At 38.0% G+C, this 19,330-nt stretch overlaps 1 protein-coding gene across 3 annotated transcripts in view; it reads left to right on the plus strand.

Annotated features, from left to right (window-relative positions):
• The window catches only part of BMPR1B (bone morphogenetic protein receptor type 1B), a 351,886-nt gene that overhangs the window by 251,183 nt on the left and 81,373 nt on the right, over nt 1-19,330 (plus strand). For 2 of the 3 annotated variants that reach the window (XM_037140150.2, XM_053666439.1), the window contains exon 1: nt 4,516-4,879. The exons of the other annotated variant lie outside the window; for it this stretch is intronic. The gene's annotated coding sequence lies outside the window, so the exon portion shown is untranslated. Of the gene's footprint in view, nt 1-4,515; nt 4,880-19,330 lie in introns of those variants that run through there. 3 annotated transcript variants of the gene reach the window in all.

Genomic DNA, 19,330 nt, shown 5'->3' on the forward strand with positions numbered 1-19,330 from the left:
TAATATTCCTTGCCCTTCCTCCACCCGGTAAACTCCTACTTATCTTTGAAGGCCGAGTTCAGATGCCCGCTCCTCACAAGCCCACTGCCCACCCCCAGCCGGTGAATCTGTCTATCCCTGTGTTTACCATGTTCCTTCCCTGCAGCAGGTGGTCTCTGGGCTGTGCTGTCACTATTTCGTTGGATGATCATCTTCACTCATTCTAGGAGCAGTTCTGTCCTGAAGGCGGGTGCTTTTTTTAAATATACATAATTTTATTACAAATTTTTAGGTGTCTATGTATACAAATAGAAGTTTAATTAAAAAGCAGACATGGTTGCAAATATAATATTAGCAGAAATGTTCAAGTAATAGAGAAACCAACATTCACCTCATTATTCAATACTGCAAACAAATCCCCCAAATTTACTATCGATACTAATTACTATGAGTTTGCTGTACTACCATACACAAGTCGAGAAATTAAAGAAATCATTAAATAGTTAGAAACATTTAACATGAAAGCCTTACAATCTGAATGCATATAGTAGCCCATTAAAAAGCTACAGCCTCCATTTTTTTTTTAAAACAATTTTCAAACAATTTTCAGGTTTTTATTTTATTTTTTTTTTAAATATTTTATTATTTATTTATCTTTAGAGGGGAAGTGGGGGAAGGAGAGAGGGAGAGAAACATCAATGTATGGTTGCCTTTTGTGCGTCCCCTGCTGGGAACTGGCCTGCAGGGAACCGGCCTGCAACCCAGGCATGTGCCCTGACTGGGAATCGAACCGCGATCATGTGGTTCGCAGGCCCGCGCTCAATCCACTGAGCTACACCAGCCAGGGCTACAGCCTCCATTTTTAAACAGGTATTTTCTCTTCAAAGAATCTCATCAGCCACACAGAAGTCTGTATGGTTTCTGTACTGAAGCTAATGTTGAGCTGCACTTGAATTCACACACTTAGCAAAACAGTTGCCTGAGCACACACATATACTCCACACACATCATTACTTTGTAAGGTTCTCACGTTCTATTCACGAGACAGTCCCCCAAATGCAGTTTAAACCTGTATAAGTACATGAAATCAGGCGATCTGGAGTTTTTTGTGAACACAAGTCACAAATCAAGTTGTTGAAAAGATATCATAATTTAAAACTTTCATGTAGTTCTGTTTCAATTATATGAATATTTAGTTAAATAAAAATAACTTGAGTAACTAAATATTTGCCTTTGCAGGTATAAATGAAAAATTTAAAACCTTGATTTAACATCAGACATACCATATTTGGCTGTGTATAATATTCACTGTTTTGTCCAAATTTTCGAAAGAAAATAAAGGTGCGCATTATACATGGGTATGATGATTACCAACCCTGGGTATAATAATGGCTATGATGATCCTGTGTATAATGCACACAAAACATGGGTGCATATTATACATGGGAGCACATTATACACGGCAAAATACGTTGCTTTGTACTTTATACCCTTGTTTTCGCTTTCACGTTGTTTGTGACAGGCACAACCTGGTGAGTGTTACATTAAAGAACATTACTGCTAACAAGGGGGGTTGCCTTTTCGTGTGTGTGTGAAAAGGCAGAGAGTAGTGAGAATTGTCAGGAAATTGCTGACCATTTTCTGATGTCCTCTCTTCTGGGTTCTATAATCAGTTGTTTATATTTATTTTCCTGCTGAATCTATATAAAATCTTAACAGTTGGGTGGTGAATAAAGCACAGACAGGGTCTCAGTAGTTGGCCCAGGGCCTGCACAGACAGCACAGACAGGTGCGCTTTGCTCTGCGGCCCCCACAAGCCTGGAGCGAGGGGGTCTGTGCAGGAATTCCACGGTGACATGTGCTGGTGGCACCTCCTGCTCAGGGTGGCAGTACGTCTGTAGTCCTTCTATTTCCTGTTCTCTCATGTGCATTCTCAAATTAAGACCTTTCCAATTCAGAGCTTTCTTTGAAGCCTCATTTGGTGTGTACTTAGGATGAGTGTGCTGAATCATATGCAAATTAGGATTATTTGCTAAGCCAGATTACTCATCTTCCTTAGAAGAGGGTTTTTAAAAAATATTTTTATTTATTTATTTTTAGAGAGAGGGGAAGGGAAGGAGAAAGAGTGGGGGAGAAACATCAGTGTGTGGTTGCCTCTCATGTATCCCCTACTAGGGAACCGGCCTGCAACCCAGGCATGTGCCCTGACTGGGAATCGAACCAGCGACCCTTTGCTTCACAGGCCCATGCTTAATCCACTGAGCCACACCAGCCAGGGCTTATAAGAGTTTTATTAGATCATTTGAGCCTTGTTTTCTAGAACCTAATTATGCATTTTATAGAACATCTCCTTCTGTGTTGGCACCCAGCATATGTTAAATCATGTAGAGAAAATGGAAGGAATTAATAAGGATACGTCTTGAATTTCTTAATATCACAGGTGAAAAAAAAGAATTCTATATTATTAACAAAACGTTTGACTAAGTGGAACCTTCTCCTCGGACTTCTAATTTTCACTTCTCCCATAGTTGGAAGAAGTTTAGATTCAGAGACTCATCCTCTATGCTGGAATCCCAAACCTTTTTTTAAATTTATCAATCCAGTTGCTCAAATGCCTTTAGTTGTATAATATGTAGTTTAAACTTTGCAACCTGTATTCAGTCCTGCACAATCCAGTTCTACTCTAACTTTCTTTCTAACTCTTTACTAACAAGAGCCCTCTGCTGTAGTAAGATATTTTCTTCTCATGTATTGCACAAGAGAAATAGTTAATCTTCTAATTCTTGTTCTTCCCTTCTATCTCCTCTATTGCTGTCTAAATAAATTCAGTTAACATTTATTTCAGCCTCTAGCTGTTTCTTCAAAGTAGTATAATCCATTTCTTATTTGGATTTTCTGTCTTTATTTCACTTGAGGACCCTTCATCTTAAAATATTGTACTTTTTTAAACTTAGTTCTCTCACATGTATTGTATATAAGGTGAAGTGCTTTTTCTATGGTATTATAAATTTCTTGAGTGCATGTACTTCAGGTAGCGAATAGCACAGAATCAGAAATGATTGCTGATATGAATTGTTTTGAACTGAACTAGGATTCTGGGGAGAGAGCAACTATTCCCTATTCACGCTTTGCACGGTTCATGGATGCCCATATTGGGGAAATGCGAGCGGTGGGAGCTGTCCCACATTTCAGCTGCGTGCTCCTCATCCCAGAGCACAAGGCTGGATTCCAAACTGGCAGCGGAACCATGTTGAGATGTGGCTCTGAGCCCAATATAGAAGGTTTGAACAAGAGATTCTGTTGCTTGATTTTTGACTGCTTTTCCCACATGTAACCTCTCTGCTTCTAATCGCTTTTACTCATATTAGTTATGCCTCAGTCTCTCTTCTTAGTTTAAAGGGATGTGGATCAATGATACTGAAAGACTGCCTCATGTACCGCCCCCAGCTTCCCTATTCTTGATGAGTTGGTTGCATGGCTTCTGAGAAATACAAAATGTGTAGTTTCTTAAGCTTAGTATACTCCAGGATTTCTGTTGAATTCATCTCATGAAAGTGGGGATTGTAGGTGTTTGTAAAGCCACAGACAGCAATTGCCGGGCTACCTTAAGCCAGAGAACAGAGTGGAATGGTGTGTCAGAGGGTCATGTTGGGAGATGCTGCTGCCTGTGTGTAGGGGGTGAAGATGGCAGAGATTTTTCCCCCAGATAATCTTAAAGTATCAAGCAACAAGCACTTCTGACGATGTCTTAGATGTAACCATTGCAGTGTGCCTGTGCTCTCACACTCCTGAACCCTTAGCAGTGCCTCCCCTTTGTATCCGTCCATGGCACATCGCTGTGTCTGCACATACTGACAGTTCATTTATATCCCCTGCTATCCCTTTATTATAAATCCTCAGAGTGAAAGAAATCAAATAGCCTTTTAAAAGTTTTTTAGTGTTGAAAAGGATTACTCAGAACATCATGGGAAATCAAATTTTACAAAATGTGCATTATGTACTTTGAGGCATAATTACATTTAAAATGTTAAAAACCTGAATAACTTTCAGTGGTTTTATTTACATACTAAGTGGTTAGGTTCACAGTAGTTCTTATTTTTTATATAGGAAACTTCAAACTATAGTAATTTAAGATGAACTGATTAGTGAGTGGCTTAACTGAAATATTTTAACTGGAAATATTCATTAAGGAAAGCCTATGACATCCTTTTCCATATCTGAGCACTTGATCCAAAGGCGTTTGCTTCATTATTTAAATGTGGGTACAGTGTGAGAAAACTACCATAACCTGACACTTGATGTATTGCAGTATTTCTATCACTTTATGAAAGATAACATTGTATTTCTCCTGATCTTCTAGGGTTCCCCACAGTGACCAATTTTAGCCCAGAGAAAACCTTGAGTGCAGAAACAGAGATAGCCCATTTCATGACGGTGCAGTGTAGGTGTGTGTTGCCTTGGAATCTCTGCAGGGCTGCCGGGAGCTCTGGGGACGTGGGCTTGGCCGTGCTGAGGGAGGTACCTGCCTGTGCTGTGCGTGCGGCCCGTGTGTGGGCAGCCGGGTCACACTCTCTTCTTAAGAAAACAGTCCTGCTCCAGGTCCTCACCGCCCTTTGTTGTCCTCCCCACGAGGTGATCAGTTGAAGTCTCTGTGGTGACAGCACCAGTTTGTAACAGGCTTGTCTTCCACGGTCCTGTCTCAGGCTTGCTGGCAGGCTTGCCTGAAGCTCTGACAAGAGTGGCAGCACAGGCGTCTCAGTGAAAGAAGGAGAGGCAAGCAACAGGAGGCTTCGGCTTGAAGGTCACACTCACTGCCGTCCCGCTGTAATGACTTGGCTGGAAGAACTAAGCCGGCAGCTTCACATTTCCTTGCTGGTTGTCCTGCCTGTGCACACATGGGGTAAGAAGATCAGCGCCCCACCGGACGTGCCGACGGGGGCTCCGTTAGTGTCTGGTTTCGTGGCTTTTATCACAGAGTGGAACGTTGAGGGCTCGACAGTTTCAAACCCCATCCTCCAACTGCTCTGTAATTTTACTGTTTTCTCTATTAGGGCAACGCTTCCTAGATAATGCATTAGAATGACTTTAAAGGGATTCAAAGTTTCTGTTTTCTCTAGCAATTAAGAATTTAAGTGCAGTCCAGTTTGGAACTTTGAGTTTAATAAAGTGGGTTGTCAGCATCCTGTGACAGTTCGTATGTGGAGAACTTAAGAAAATAACAGTTCTAATAAACTTTGTCTTGAACATTTTGAGTTGAATACTGTTAGATTTTTATAGATTAGCTAATTAACTTTGAAGTTTGTTTGAATTTTTATATGGATGCATGGAGTAAATCTCCAGTTTTATAATGCAATAATTATAATTTGTGACTATATCAGAAGTTTATCCACATTTAGGAACAGGGCTTACTTGGTGATCATTTTGTCCAGAAGAATTATTCTTATGTAAAGTTGATGAAAGGGTAACAAAATTTTTTTAAGAAATGAAAGAGTAATTATAAGAGTAGGTGAAATATTTTCAAGTTAGAAGAAAGAAAATGAATATGAAGTAATTTCTTGATAAGACACGTAGTGAATATAAAACAACTGTCTGATGGTAGTTTGCAGTGAGGGAGTCCTGAAGCTGGAAATAAGGAGAAAAAGGTTTTATAAAATTAAGCCAGGGGACAAAGGGAATATGTATGAGATCAAAATGCAGTTAGAATTCAGCCTTGAGTACTTGTGAATGCATTTTATAGAGCCAGTTTGACAATACTGCCGATTTGAGATGTACACATGATCAGTTGGCATGCACTTTTGACTGGCACTCATAAGATGAATGTTTTCACAATCTCAGGGTACCCCATACCACTATTCAGATACTGTATTTTATGGCTTGGCTACATGAAAATTTAAATTTGGGGTATAGATAAGCGTAACTCAAAGGAGTTTTGTGTATTGACATAAAGGAATAATAGGTAGTTTTCTGTATTGATATGAAGGAACAATGGGTCATTTACCTGATTTTCTAGTTTATTTTCCAAAAAAATCATTATAATATTGTACCTTGTAGTAGAGACTGGAAAGGCATCAGGGTAACTGTTTTTTAAGGCTGTTTCAGGAAGCTTAAACTATGATACATTCGACGTGAAATTCTTGTCCCTGTATTTATTCTATAGTATTCCTTGATTGCCTAAGGGTAACTTCATTTTCTTTCAGCATTGTCCTTTAAATGTATGAATACTTAAATTCACTATTGATGTATGTCAATAAAAAGCAGAGAGGGCATGTACTAAAGAGCAAATCTTTGAATCATAAGTATTAGGCTTAGAATATACATGAAAGTAATGTGTAGCTGTGTTACTTTTCTGAAGAGGAAGTTGAAACTCAGAGACATTCCTTGCTTTTCTCTAGGTAACATAACCTTTGACTCCCTGTCCCAGGCACTTTGATGTGTATGTGTGTGTGTGTTTGTGTGTGTGTGTGTGTGTGTTTCTAATTTATCCTGCAGCATAGTGGTTAGGGATATGAACTCTGGACCCAGAATGACTGGGGGCAGAGCTCTTAACTCTACCACTTATTAGGTGTGTAAACTCAAATGAGGTATCTTATTAGTTCCTCATTTTTCAACCATAAAAATGAGGATAATAATAATACTGATCTTAGGGTTGATTTGATTACAAAATGAGTAAATACACATAAAGCCCTTGGAGTAGTGTCTGGTGCATAGTATTATCTGCAGGTGTGTTATGACTAGTATCATTATTAATAACAGTTTATGCATTTATAAGATGTTAAATTCTTATTTAAAGTAAATATGTTTCAGAATGATAATTTGAGACATTCGGAGACTATCACAGTTGCACCTTCAGTGGTACAATGCTCTGCGGAGTCTCCTTGGGGGAAAGGACTCTTCCCATTTGGAGCACTGTAACCAGGTTGGCTTGTGTGTAGGGTGATTCATCAGCCCAAATCTTATCACCGTGTAAATCTTATCTTAAATGTTTTAGTTGAGGAGGCACAGGCTTGGAAGAAAGGAAGTAAGGGTACATCTTGGTAGACGTTTTGAACTTCATGTTTTTTTATATTGGTGTGTTGTGATTGCTTCAGAAATGCATTGTTTAAAATTAGGGCTTGCGAAATGGAGAATCGCTGCCTTGTAAAAGTGAAAATGTGAACTGTAATGGTGAAAATCTGTAGTGCTCATTTCTACTTAAAATGTATTATTTTAAGGATTGAGATATTTATACTACCCTGCTTCTTCCTCTTCCACACACAGTGCTGAATCACGGACAATGATAACAAACATAGTATAATATGCAAATAGTATTAACATATCATTTTGGTCACTGCCAGTCTTAAGTTCTGCTAAAGGAATGTAGTGAAGGCTGTAAACGTGACAGGTGGGCAGACCCACAAACTGAGGGACTCTCGCTGTTTGTTTTCTCACGCACTGCCAACGACAGGGTGCCCTTCCCGATGGGGGTGGGCCTCGTGTTCTGACGTCTTAAAAAGGTGAACTTTTTATGTAGTTTCCTGTTAAATGTGTGTGTGAGAATTTCTGCAGTGTCCCCCCCCTTAAAATCATGGTGATGAATTATTGTAACAATCAGATTAAGATCAAAATTGGCAACCACAACTTTTCATCTTCAGTTTAACACTAATTCTATCTACATCAATAAAGGGTTATAGTGGACAGAGTGAAAGATAGGAAGTAGGAATCAGATTTTTTAAAGAGAATATGGAATTTATTAGGAATCAGATCTTTTTAAATACAGGAAAATCCCCAAATCCAATGAAAAAAATAGGCCCCAATCTATGTGGTTCTTAGTTTTCTATAACCCAGATTTTACATCCTGCCTCTTCCCTGCCAGGTCATATTCCACAGGTTTCCTATTGCAATATTTGTGTTTGACTTGGTTGATGCTAAATTTTAAAATTTGATGCTATGAATTTTAAAATTCATAAAAGTCATTGTCATTAAATATTTTAGGTAGAATTAAGGCAAATGAGGAACGCAGTAACAGATGGATAACAACATGGCCGTGACTATGTAGTTTCAAACTAAGAATGGCGATATTGCTGTAGGGCATCCGTTTTTGGTGATATTTTAAGTGAAAAACGATCCGTCTTACCATATGGCAAAGTATAGTGAAAATCCGAACTGTTAGACCAACACAGCTGTTAAATGCATAAATGTGGTTCTGTGTTTAAAATATTTTCTACTAAGCTTTTATGTGGCACTTTCAACAATTAATCTCGGCCTATTAATTGGCAATAACTGCAAGCTGTGGTGAGCATCACAGATGTAAGAAACGTGATCTCTGTGATAACTTACCTAGGAGTAAAGTGACTAAACTGCAGTTCTCAAATTCCGCTGCGTGGGTTTGATAGCAGACATTCACGTAACTCTTCACTGCAAACTCTGATTACTTGGTTGTCCCTTTTCTGAGAAGTTAGTTATGTTTTTAATAGTGGTGGAGACCATATGTGTAAGTCATGTATATGTATGTATATATAAATATGTATGCTAGATCATTTTTATTTTTGATTCTCAAGTATGTGGAGGCTTCTGGATGAATAATAGTATTAGAAAGGTCAGAGACATTCAAATTAAGGTTTATTAAAAAAATTGGAACTCAGTTAAATCTAAAATAACATTTTACAAATCTTTTATTGACTTAGAACTTCCAGGAACAAATTTATGAGTATGTTTTCCCCTCAATTTTCTAATGCATATTTATTTTTAGAATTCACACAGGTCTTGATCAAACCTTTAAATAAGATAAAGTATTGACAAGTAATTATAGGAAAATGCATTAATCAACTAAATTTTCCACCATGCTCTACCTAGACTGCATTTTAGGTCCATATGGACTCTGATCTTTTCCCACTTTTTTTAATTAAGTTTTATAGGAAGGGTGACACTGGCTAACAAAATTACTCAGGTTTTGGGGGCACAATTTTAAAACACATCATCTGTACACTCCGTTGTGTGTCCGCCACTCAGAGTCAGTGTCTCCCCATCATCATTTATCTCGCCTACTCTCCTCCACCGCCCCCGCCCTCACCCCGGCAGTCAGCACACTGGTGCCCGTGTCCATGAGTGCTTTTTCTGCTTTTTCTGTTTTTTTTCTCTTTTTGGTCAATCCCTCCACCCCCAGCCTTCCTCACCCTCAGCTGGCAGCATGTTTTCCCTGTTGGTCTTGATTATTACACTTCTTTAAAATCAGTAAAATAGTTACATTGACCATCTTAATATATCCTTTGTGACATTTTAACATCAAAGTATCTAAGGGTGATTGCGTGACTGTGTGCTCAGAATAACCTAGTTCTTAGTTTAGGGCTCTGCCATTTTTCTTCCTCACTGGAGATGCTTTTGGATTAACAGATTTTTCTGCTTAGATATCATCTCTTTTCACATTCCTTTGATAGTTAGCTTTTCATGTGAAATCACATTATTAGCTTTAATATTAATGTCATAAAGGACAGAAATGTAAGGAGAGAAGGAAGTTTCATGGAGGTATAAAGACAAGCCCAAAGCAACACAGGCCCCGTGGGACTCAGAGGCCCTGAGGACCGGGGCTTCCCTACATCTGTGTCTCTGATGGGCCTCAGGACATTCCCATCTTCTTTTCTGTGTGTGTGTCTCTTCCCTTATTGTTGTTTAAAATTCTTTACTGTATGCTGTTTGCATTGAGGATAAAATCCAGCTCTTTCTATGGCCCCCAACTCCCTTTGCAGGTCTTCTCACTACTCATCGGTCACCAACCACATTCGCTTTTCCAAAGGTACAGAATGGTCCAAACCTTTTGTCACTCAGGTGTCACATACCCTGCCGCCACGGCATCAAAGCTCTTTGCCTATCCACTCTGCAGATTCATTTAAATGTCAGGGGAAAGTTTTTCCTACCGATTTAAATGAAACAAGATCCCTTACATTATCCTCACTGTTAGTTGTATTTTTGCTCTACAGTACATGTCATGGTTTATCATTATACACGCCATTCTGCTACTGGAAGCAGGAGGAAAACACTGTCCGCTTTATTTGCTGCTGTATCCCTTAGTGTACACAATGCTTGCTGCACAGAGGAGTCTGTCTCCCTGGACATGCTCATTGCTTTGCACGTGACCTAAAACAGTGCCTGTGTTCCCTGATTTCCCAAGACATTGTTCAGCTTGACTTTCTAGAGCTAACTGATAAATGTTTCATTGTCTCTTATTTTGACTTTTTTGGAGATAGAATTTGATTGGCTGCTAACCCTTAAAGTAATCAGATGTAACCCAGCTGGGATGTGTAGTCTCCCAATACCAAGGTGGAAAGAACAGAGACACTGGTGAAGGGACGTTTTTCTGGGAGAGGCTCTGGATTGGGCTGACAATCAGAAACTTCTGAGACAGCTGCTGCTGTCACTCATCACAGGAGTGTGAAGAATCCTGGGGCTCCTTTGTTTACAATGAATCCTGCTGGCTGCTTAAGTGACTTAGTTATTAGCTATATGCTTAGAAAATTATAAAAAACACTTTAATATTTTTACATATTCCTTGCTATCCAGGAAATGTCACCAAAAATAATAGTAATGTATTTCTGTAGTTTTTACATAGTTATTTTAACAGTAAATGAAGGAGTGTAAAATTATAGAAATTCAAGGTATTAAGGTAGGGTCAAAAATAATATATGAGACAAGGTGTTCAATTACTTGACCGACTTTAGTTCTATCAGATTATTACATACAATTTTTACTCCTTTATTAAATCAGTAGTTGCAAACCTTATGTCTCACAAAGAAGAAGTCATAAATTTTGCATTAGGAAACTTAGCAGGCCACAGGTTTGAGACTAGCCATGTACATCTTTCATTTGATCAGATACTGGGAAGTTAATATCTGAAAATACACTTTTGACCTCTTCTGGAGTCCAAAGTAAAATTAATATACATGTCTAACTTAGGTCTTAAAAAGCCTCGTGAATACGTGCAGAAAAATGACTTTGAAGTTCATTGTTTTTTACTGCCTGACTGTCCTGTGGTACGTAGTGTTCCCAACTTCATCTTGGTATCTTCACAATTTTATGGGAATTTTACATGTAAAGAAGTAGTGACTTAATGTCACTTTTGCCTCAGTTGTGGAACTCCCGTGATGTGGAACTGCACTGATGTTCTGTCAGCCAACTGTGAGACAATTTTATGGAGCAAGGCATCTTAAAATTTTTCTGGCCATTTCCATTTTCTTTCAAATGTAAGCTGTGCCGAGGCCAATAGCATACAGCTTCAGAAAATCTGAGGCTGGGTTTGTTTTGCAAATTCTGCATGAAATTATCTTTCTGTTACTCTGTAGGAATATTTGTATTTAAACTACGCCTTTGCTAAAGTATTTTGCTTTATTTTGGTTTCCCTTTAAAAGGGAAACCAAGACGATTCCTTTAAAATGTGAAAAAAATAATCTGCCAATTATAATTGCATATACTTTTTTAATTGCATATACTTTTAATGATTAATATTAAAGCACTTTTCAAGGGCTAAATCTCAACTGAATATTTGAATTGCTTAAAGTTAATATAGTTAATTGAGTAATTTTTCAAATTGCATTACAAAGTCTTTTTTTGCTCCTTTTTTATTTTCAAACCATTAATGTTGTAGAAAGATATATCTCTCCGTGAACCTTCAGCTGTTTGAGTAAGGGAATGTGCAGCCGCTGTTGGGAGGAGTGTTTGAGCGGTCCAGGGCTCACCTTAAAGCTCTGGGATCAGCCGAGCGATCGAAGACCGTGCAGTGACCTGGAAAACAGCACCTGAGGGGAGTTTCATCAGGACGCAGTCACAGAAGGGTAGATGCCGCTTAATTGAGGTTGCTAAACAAATTGCCTTTTTACTTCCACACTTTCCTCTACATATTATACATTGCCACACACATGTTTCTTATATGTATGTTTCCACAGGATTATTACAGCTTATTGAAATCAGGGAATATCACTAAATATTTCCTACTTAATTTCCTATGCCCTGATTGAAAACTTGTTCAAATTGGGGGATGGGTCTAAAGGAAAAGCACCCTCGTGCGAAATCATGTGACTTCACAGACCCATGGCATTCTTTTCAATGGAAATTTCTGGAGATTTGTTTTTGGCCTGGATATTCTGAATGTACACCAAACCATTTATTTGCAACAAGCATTCTAGTAGCTGCTGTGAATATTATTAATCTACCCTCCTTAACATGTTATAGTGAAAAATATAACTTTCTGTTTTTTTGTTAAACAGACTTAATGACAAACATCTTGCAAATTTGATTTTTATACATTTCATCTCTTTCTTATGCTCAATTTAATCTATCAAAGCCACACATTGTAGAAGACATCTGGTATTGAGCTTAAGCAGCTGGGTTTCATTTGTAAAGGTTTTGAGCAAATTTTGGTGCTTGCCAACAGTAATATACCAGTTGGCCAATGTGTTTTGTTTGTGGCAGCTTGGTGCAGGGTGGCAGCGGAGACCTGGATGCAGGGTCAGGTGACGTGAGACCTCCTGCAGATGTCTCAGTGAGCGCTGACTTTCGGTTGGCTGCACTGGCTGTGGAGAGTGTGCTGTCAGAATTCACCCATCTGAGAAACAAGGGGTCTGCAGTTTTCCTCCGTCATGGTTCAGTGTATTTCCTACATCAGAATCACTGTAGGTCGTTTTAAAGATGCATTTCTCTTTACCCTACCCCAAATCTCCTAAACCAGATATTTGGGAACTAAGCCCAGAAAGGTGCAATTGATTAAGATACCCCCCCAAGGGATTTGATTCACCATAGATTAGAGTTAAAACATTCCAGTTGATTCTTTACCTACGGAGAAAACCTCTCCCCTCCCCCCTGTCCCCCTGCTTCTCTGACCAAGATAAAAACCTATTTTATTATCATGTAGTTAAAAGAAGTTGTCAGAAATTGGTTTCGAGAGCACCTCACCCGTATATCCAATTTATATGTTCTTTCATAAAATATTATATTAGTATAGCCTATTGTTTAATAAAACAGTCGTACTAAGACTATTAATATATTGCCCCTAATTGATGAAGAAAGGAAAGTAATTCTTAATTTACTTGGAACAATCCAAGTAGGAACTAAAGGATTTCTGGGAGAGTGAACCAGAAATGAGAATCCCAAATTTCCTCTCTTTCTAGGATGTATTAATTAAATAATTTGCATCTCCGAATAGTCACTGGACACCTGATAGGCTCCTGGGAAGTTTCTGAGGGCTTGGCTCTGTGATACCCCCAGAAAGCACCGTGGTGTTGTTTAGATGCTCCTCAGCCCTGACCACCCCGCCCCCAGCTGTATTCCACGTGTTATTCCCAGTGAGCAGTTTGTCTCTGTGATTGTATATGCCATTTTAGGGACTTCTGGAAATAAACCAAGTTGTACCTCTCTGCTTCTGCTGGAAATGCTCTATGCCAGAATCCTTCCTGTCCTGGATTAGTATTTCTGGTTTTGCTGGTTCAGAGTCCAGAATTGAGTTTTCCAGGTAAACATGGTGTGTTCCAGGGCTACATGGAAACACATCCAGACAATGCGTGGTTTCTGTGAGGATCACCTCTTTGGAAGCTAATAGGTAGTGACCATCTGTGGTTAAAATGTCATTAACTGGAAATGTACTTTTTACCTTATCTTGCTTTGGAAATTAGCACTCTAGATAGTGACTTTAGAAAACTCCTGCATTCCCTCGGGGGCTTGAGTTAAAATACACACACACACACACACACACACACACACACACACACACACACACACACACACACTCTCTCTCTCTTAATGTAGGCAGGCAACACCCTGGAAAATACAACATTAAAAGACGGTCAGAGGAGCGGCAACATAAACGCTTGGAATTGTCTCATTCCGTGATCCGTGTCATACATGGGCTACATCTGCAGCTTTTTAAAGTTCTGGAGGAAGCTCAGCAATGCAGCTGTCTCTAATGTACTGTGAACCATGAAAAGGAATTTCTTTCAAGTAAAAACGGAAGTAATTTGTGTGTGGGATGATGGAGCTGGAGGTTTCTCTCAACAGAAAATAAAGTGCTATTATATAAACAAACATCTATACAACCTAAAGTAAACCCAGTAGAAATACATGCTACAGGCACCCGCACTCCGATTTAAAAGACTGAGATAATTTTAATGATCAATTTGTGTTTCCTCATTTTCACAATAAGGAAAATGAGGCATACAGTTGTTAGGTGACTTACCTCAAGTCTCACTATTACTTGTGGAACCAGAACCAGCACTTGGGATGCCAGAGTTTTTGTTCTTAGAGGAATGACATTTAAATTTGACTTCAGAATTGCTGTCAAAACAAAGTGTTTTGCCACATGAACATTTTATTTAAGAGGTAGATTGTAAGAACACACACCTTCACCACCACAAATAAATAATTCACTATATGAATAAAGCTCAGAACTAATAATGCCTGCTTTGATTTTCCTATTCTAATATATACTAGTTTCTAGAAAGTACTCTTATGTTTAACCACATTTAGGCTGTTGTAATTTAGTTCTCAGGGAATGCAGTTTACACACCTCTTTTTCTAAGCCACATTATCTTAGCATTTGAGGTGAGGAGAAGACAAAGTTAGGAACACATCTATTTTCTGGAAAAAATATTTGCATTCTGCATTGAAGAATGGAGCATACTTCCCTTTTTCCTCTTCCTGAGATTCTTGCAGATGTTAAGCTAAAGAGACCATTTGCGAAATATCCTGAGTTGCTGTGACTGCAAACAAGAAATGTGATCTGCAGCTTTATACGTTGAGAGTGAGGGCTAACACCTCTACAGATTTATTTCTCAATGCTAAAATTACAAGGTTTTTGTTCCTGTCCATTGTAGGATATCACTTATACTGAGATCCTTTAGATTTACACATTGGATTTTACGGTGTAGGGCATTTGCTGTAAAAAGGTCTTAGAATAATTGATGAACTGTCTTTCCCAGGTAAAATTTTTATACTTTCGATCCTCATTTTCCTACCTCTTCTTTGACTATTTCTTTAGTAACCTTGAATCCAGACTATGGTTTTTTTTGAGCTGAATGAGAATACTTGGTCTTTTGTCCTGCAGCTTTGCTTCAGTTCTTGTTTTTGCTGTTTAAGGGGTGTTAAGATCTGTTGAAGATTTTAAGTCATCTCTTTGTACCTACAGGACACTTGAGCAAAATTACTCCCTAAAAGTTCTTTAACATTTTACTTCTCATTTTAGAGTCTTTGTTTATTATTCCTATGGCTTTTAGTGTATCATTACCTTATCATTTACAAAGTAATTTAAAAGGTCTAGGGGTAAAAAACAAGTGTCATTCTTATAGTTACAGGCAGTTCTTATAGTTCCTAATTATCTGGACAATAACTGGAGTAGTTTCTGGACAATAACTGGAATATTTCATTTGTGATTTTGTAATTCACAAATCTAAGGATACAAATGTCAGGATTCTTATCATTCAATTTGTGAATGTCTTCATTTGTAGATGTTAAGCACAGAGCAAGGTACAGAAACCTCCTCTTCTTGATATAAAAACATATTATTGTTTTACAGTTTTATAACTATAAGAATTACAATAGTGTGGTTATGACCAAAGGTAGAGATAGAACAATGGAACATAATAGAGAGTCATATATATACATGGAAATAATACATGTCAGTGGGGACACTGGAGGTCATTGGGGACAGATAGACTGTTTGAAAGGCTCACCTCATACCATGTATCAAAATCAACTCCGAGCATATCAGAAAGCTAAATGCAAAATCCAAAAAATGAAAATGTTAAGAAATAATAATAGCTGATATTCCAGGTATTAAACACTTCATGTACTTTAACTCATTTCAGTTCCACACATCGTGAGATAGGTGCTTTTATTCTTGCCACTGTTTAAATGAGGAAACTGGTTCAGAAAGGTTAAATAGTTTGGCTCAGGTTACAGAGTTAATCCACGGGAGAATCTAGATTCAGATCAGGATAGCTGGTTCTTGTGTCCACTCTGTTAGTGTCCAGTGTCAGTCCAATGCAGCATCTCTTACAGGAGAAAATCTATATAACTTTAAGTTTAAAAAGATGTAAAAACTCAAAACAAAAAATATTTTGGGATTTCTTAATAGCAAAATTTATGCTAGTTCAACAAAGTAAATCACCAATAAGCAAAGAACAATCTGGACACTTGGAAAGCATATTGCAAGACGTGTAACTGAGAAATATTAATTATTAGTTGCATGTAATGAATGTCTTCAAAAACAAAAATATGCAAAAATAGTGGCAGAGGACATGAACAGGCCATTTGCAGAAAGAAATATGGAAGTCTAGGGAGAAAAGCTAAATAAATGGAGAAACGCAAGTTAAAAATAACATAAACTACAGAGCTTTAGCCAACAGGCTGGCAAAATAATTAACAGTCTGACATTATCAAGATTTGGCAAGGATGTGCAGAAATGAGAACCTTAACGACTATTAGTTGGAACATAAATTGTTTCAACCATGTTGAAGAGCGACACATCATTTATAAACTAGGTAGTAATCATATAGAAATATCCACAAGGTTAAGCAATAGTTTTTTAATATGTGAAACCAAAAGCACAAGCAACAACAAAAAATAAAATGGGTTTCATCAATTTAAAAAGATGAACTTTTATGCTTCAGGTACATCAACAAAAAAATGAAAAAAGACCCACAGAGTGAGAAAATGCATTTGCAAAAAATATATTTGATGACAAACACAAATGTAGATTGCATAAAGTACTCTTAAAAAATCAACAATAATAAGTAGCACCATTTTAAATGGTGTTATTCATGGGAGTGATAAATAGCTCATTTAGGATAGCAGGGAGAAGAGGCTGCTAACTCATTTAGCATTATTGTATAATATGTTACTACTAATGATAAAAACTCTGTTAAGATTTTTAAAAAATGGGCAAGGATCAGGAAAGGCATTTCTCCAAACAATGTGTACAAATGGCCAATAATCATATGAAAAGATGTTTAACATCATTAGCTATTATCAATGAAAATCAAAGCAAGACTCTAATGAGATACCCCGTCACCCACCAGGGTGGCTGCAGCACCATGTGTCGGTGGAACGGGGGAGCCGGGACCCTCGTGCACTGCTTCGGGGACGTAAAATGGTGCAGTCACTTTGGCAAATAGTCTGGCAGTTCCTCAAAATGTCAAATATTAAGTTACTGGGTGACCCATATGTTTTAATTCCATGTATACACCCAAGAGAAATAACAACCTAATGTCCACAAAAAACTTGTACACAACTGTTCAGAGCAGCACATCATCATAATAGCCCCAAAGTAAAACCAACCCACAGGTCCAAATGTATGGAGATGAACAGAATGTTGCATATTTGTATAATGAATATTATTCAGTGATAAAGAGGAATGAATTACTGATATGTGCTATAACATGAATAAACTTTGACATTACCTTTCACTTTTCAAGCCAGTAGCAGAAGCTGGCTTGGACCATGAAGGAAGCCAGAGGCAAATATCATACTTTGTATTATTCTGTTTTTATGAAAAATCCAGAATAGATAAAACTGTACTGTCAGAAAGTGGGTAAGTTGCTCTGAGTTACCTGGCGGGCGGGGGCGCCAGGGGCAAGAAAGGGGATTGAGTGCTAATGGGTATGATGCTTGTTTTGGGAGCGAAGAAAGTGTTGTAAAATTGGATTGTGATGTGGTTGTGCAACTCTGCTTACATACTAAAAAGCATAGCATCGAACATGTTATATTGTTGGATTTTATGGCATATGAATTATATTTCTATAAAGCTCTTGAAATATTCACAGGAGTGATGAATAGCACATTTAGTATAGTGGGGTTAAGAGACCAGTACTCATTTGGCTTTGTCCTATAATATTTCTTTATTCTTAATGATAAAAAATCCGTTAAGATTTTATAAAAATGAATTGTGAGAACCCAGCATGCTCAAAAAGTTGTGTGATGGTAGGAATTTATATAATTAAATAACTAACCAGAAACAAAATTAAGTACATATTCACTTCCCCTTTTAGTTAGAAAACGTTATGGGATTTTCTTTCCCCCTAAGATTTGAAACCTTTGGTTCCAGAAAATATTCTCTACAAATGAAATACTGAATTGGGGCTGCTTCATTGCCTGTCATGTGCTTTTTCTGACATCAATTATAATAAAACAAGGTCTGGCACAAATGATGCCCCTTTACTATTACATAAAAGTCTTTTATTACAAAATCATAAGTATGTGATTTTGTAACATAACAATAGCACACTTAAGCACACCACATGACATTTTAGGTGAAATGTTCACATTGCTTTCCGTCTCTTGTGAGACCTTCACCTTCTCTACCAACCACACTCAATAGCTTTACTTCTGCCAGACCCTGTATTTTATCTCTGAAATCTGAGTTTTAGTGAAGCAGTTTTATTTGCCATTTTATTAGTTGGTTTATGAGAAAAATTCTTTGTGATTAAGAGTCAACATTAGTTCTGGTTAAAATCAGATAATTTTTCCTTTGCTAAAAACTTAGCAGAGTAGCCCACCTGCAATCCTGCCTGCTCAATTAAAAGGAAAAATATATCTTTTGGGGACAGCTGCTATTCATAATTCTTAGTCCAGACCTTGTGGGCATCTGTTAATTTGCCAATGGACCTTTATCATGAACTCTCCCTACACATATTAACATCGTCTTGGGGACGGAGAGCATGCCTGTAGGCCAGAGGACTCATTCCTGAATCAGAGGCATCCATTACTTTCCTACTTTTTCATGTAACAGAAATGCCTTTCCTGTCATGGGGTAGAGTGGTTGGGGAAAATGCCCACAAAGTCAAAACAAAACCATTTGTTTTCCAGAGTACTGTCTCATGCTTCTCCCACTCAGGGCCTTGGCCATCACTGGGGTGAGAAAATGACCTCAGAGTTTGACGTGTGTGCATCAGAGTATCAATAACAAGCAATGCTAAATTTGAGTCAAGGTAAATCAGACTGCAGTTGCAGCAGGATTCAAATACAGTTGAAATAAAGTTGCCTTGCATAGTCCAGGTTAAGTAAAAGTTCCTTTAACCCTAGAGTCTATAAGCATAAGAGTATTTAGAATAGTTCCAACAAAATGAAAGGATAGAAAATGTGCAGAGCCAGATGTCCATGTGGGGGAGTGGAAGTTGGGCCACCAATGGTAGATGGTGACCAGCTAGTGGTTTTCATTTTTATATTGTGGTCCCCGTGTCAGCATTACATGGGGACCTGCCTGGAATATAAATTCTTGGGTCCCAGCCCAGATGTTCTGAATCAGAAACCTCATGGGATGGCTCCAGAAATGCGTGTTTTAACAAGCCATCCAGGTGATACTTGCAGCTAAAGTTTGAGAACCATTGGACTAAATTAT

This window comes from Artibeus jamaicensis, unplaced genomic scaffold (genome assembly GCF_021234435.1).
Source record: "Artibeus jamaicensis isolate MK-2021 breed Jamaican fruit bat unplaced genomic scaffold, CSHL_Jam_final contig_452, whole genome shotgun sequence".
NCBI lineage: Eukaryota > Metazoa > Chordata > Mammalia > Chiroptera > Phyllostomidae > Artibeus > Artibeus jamaicensis.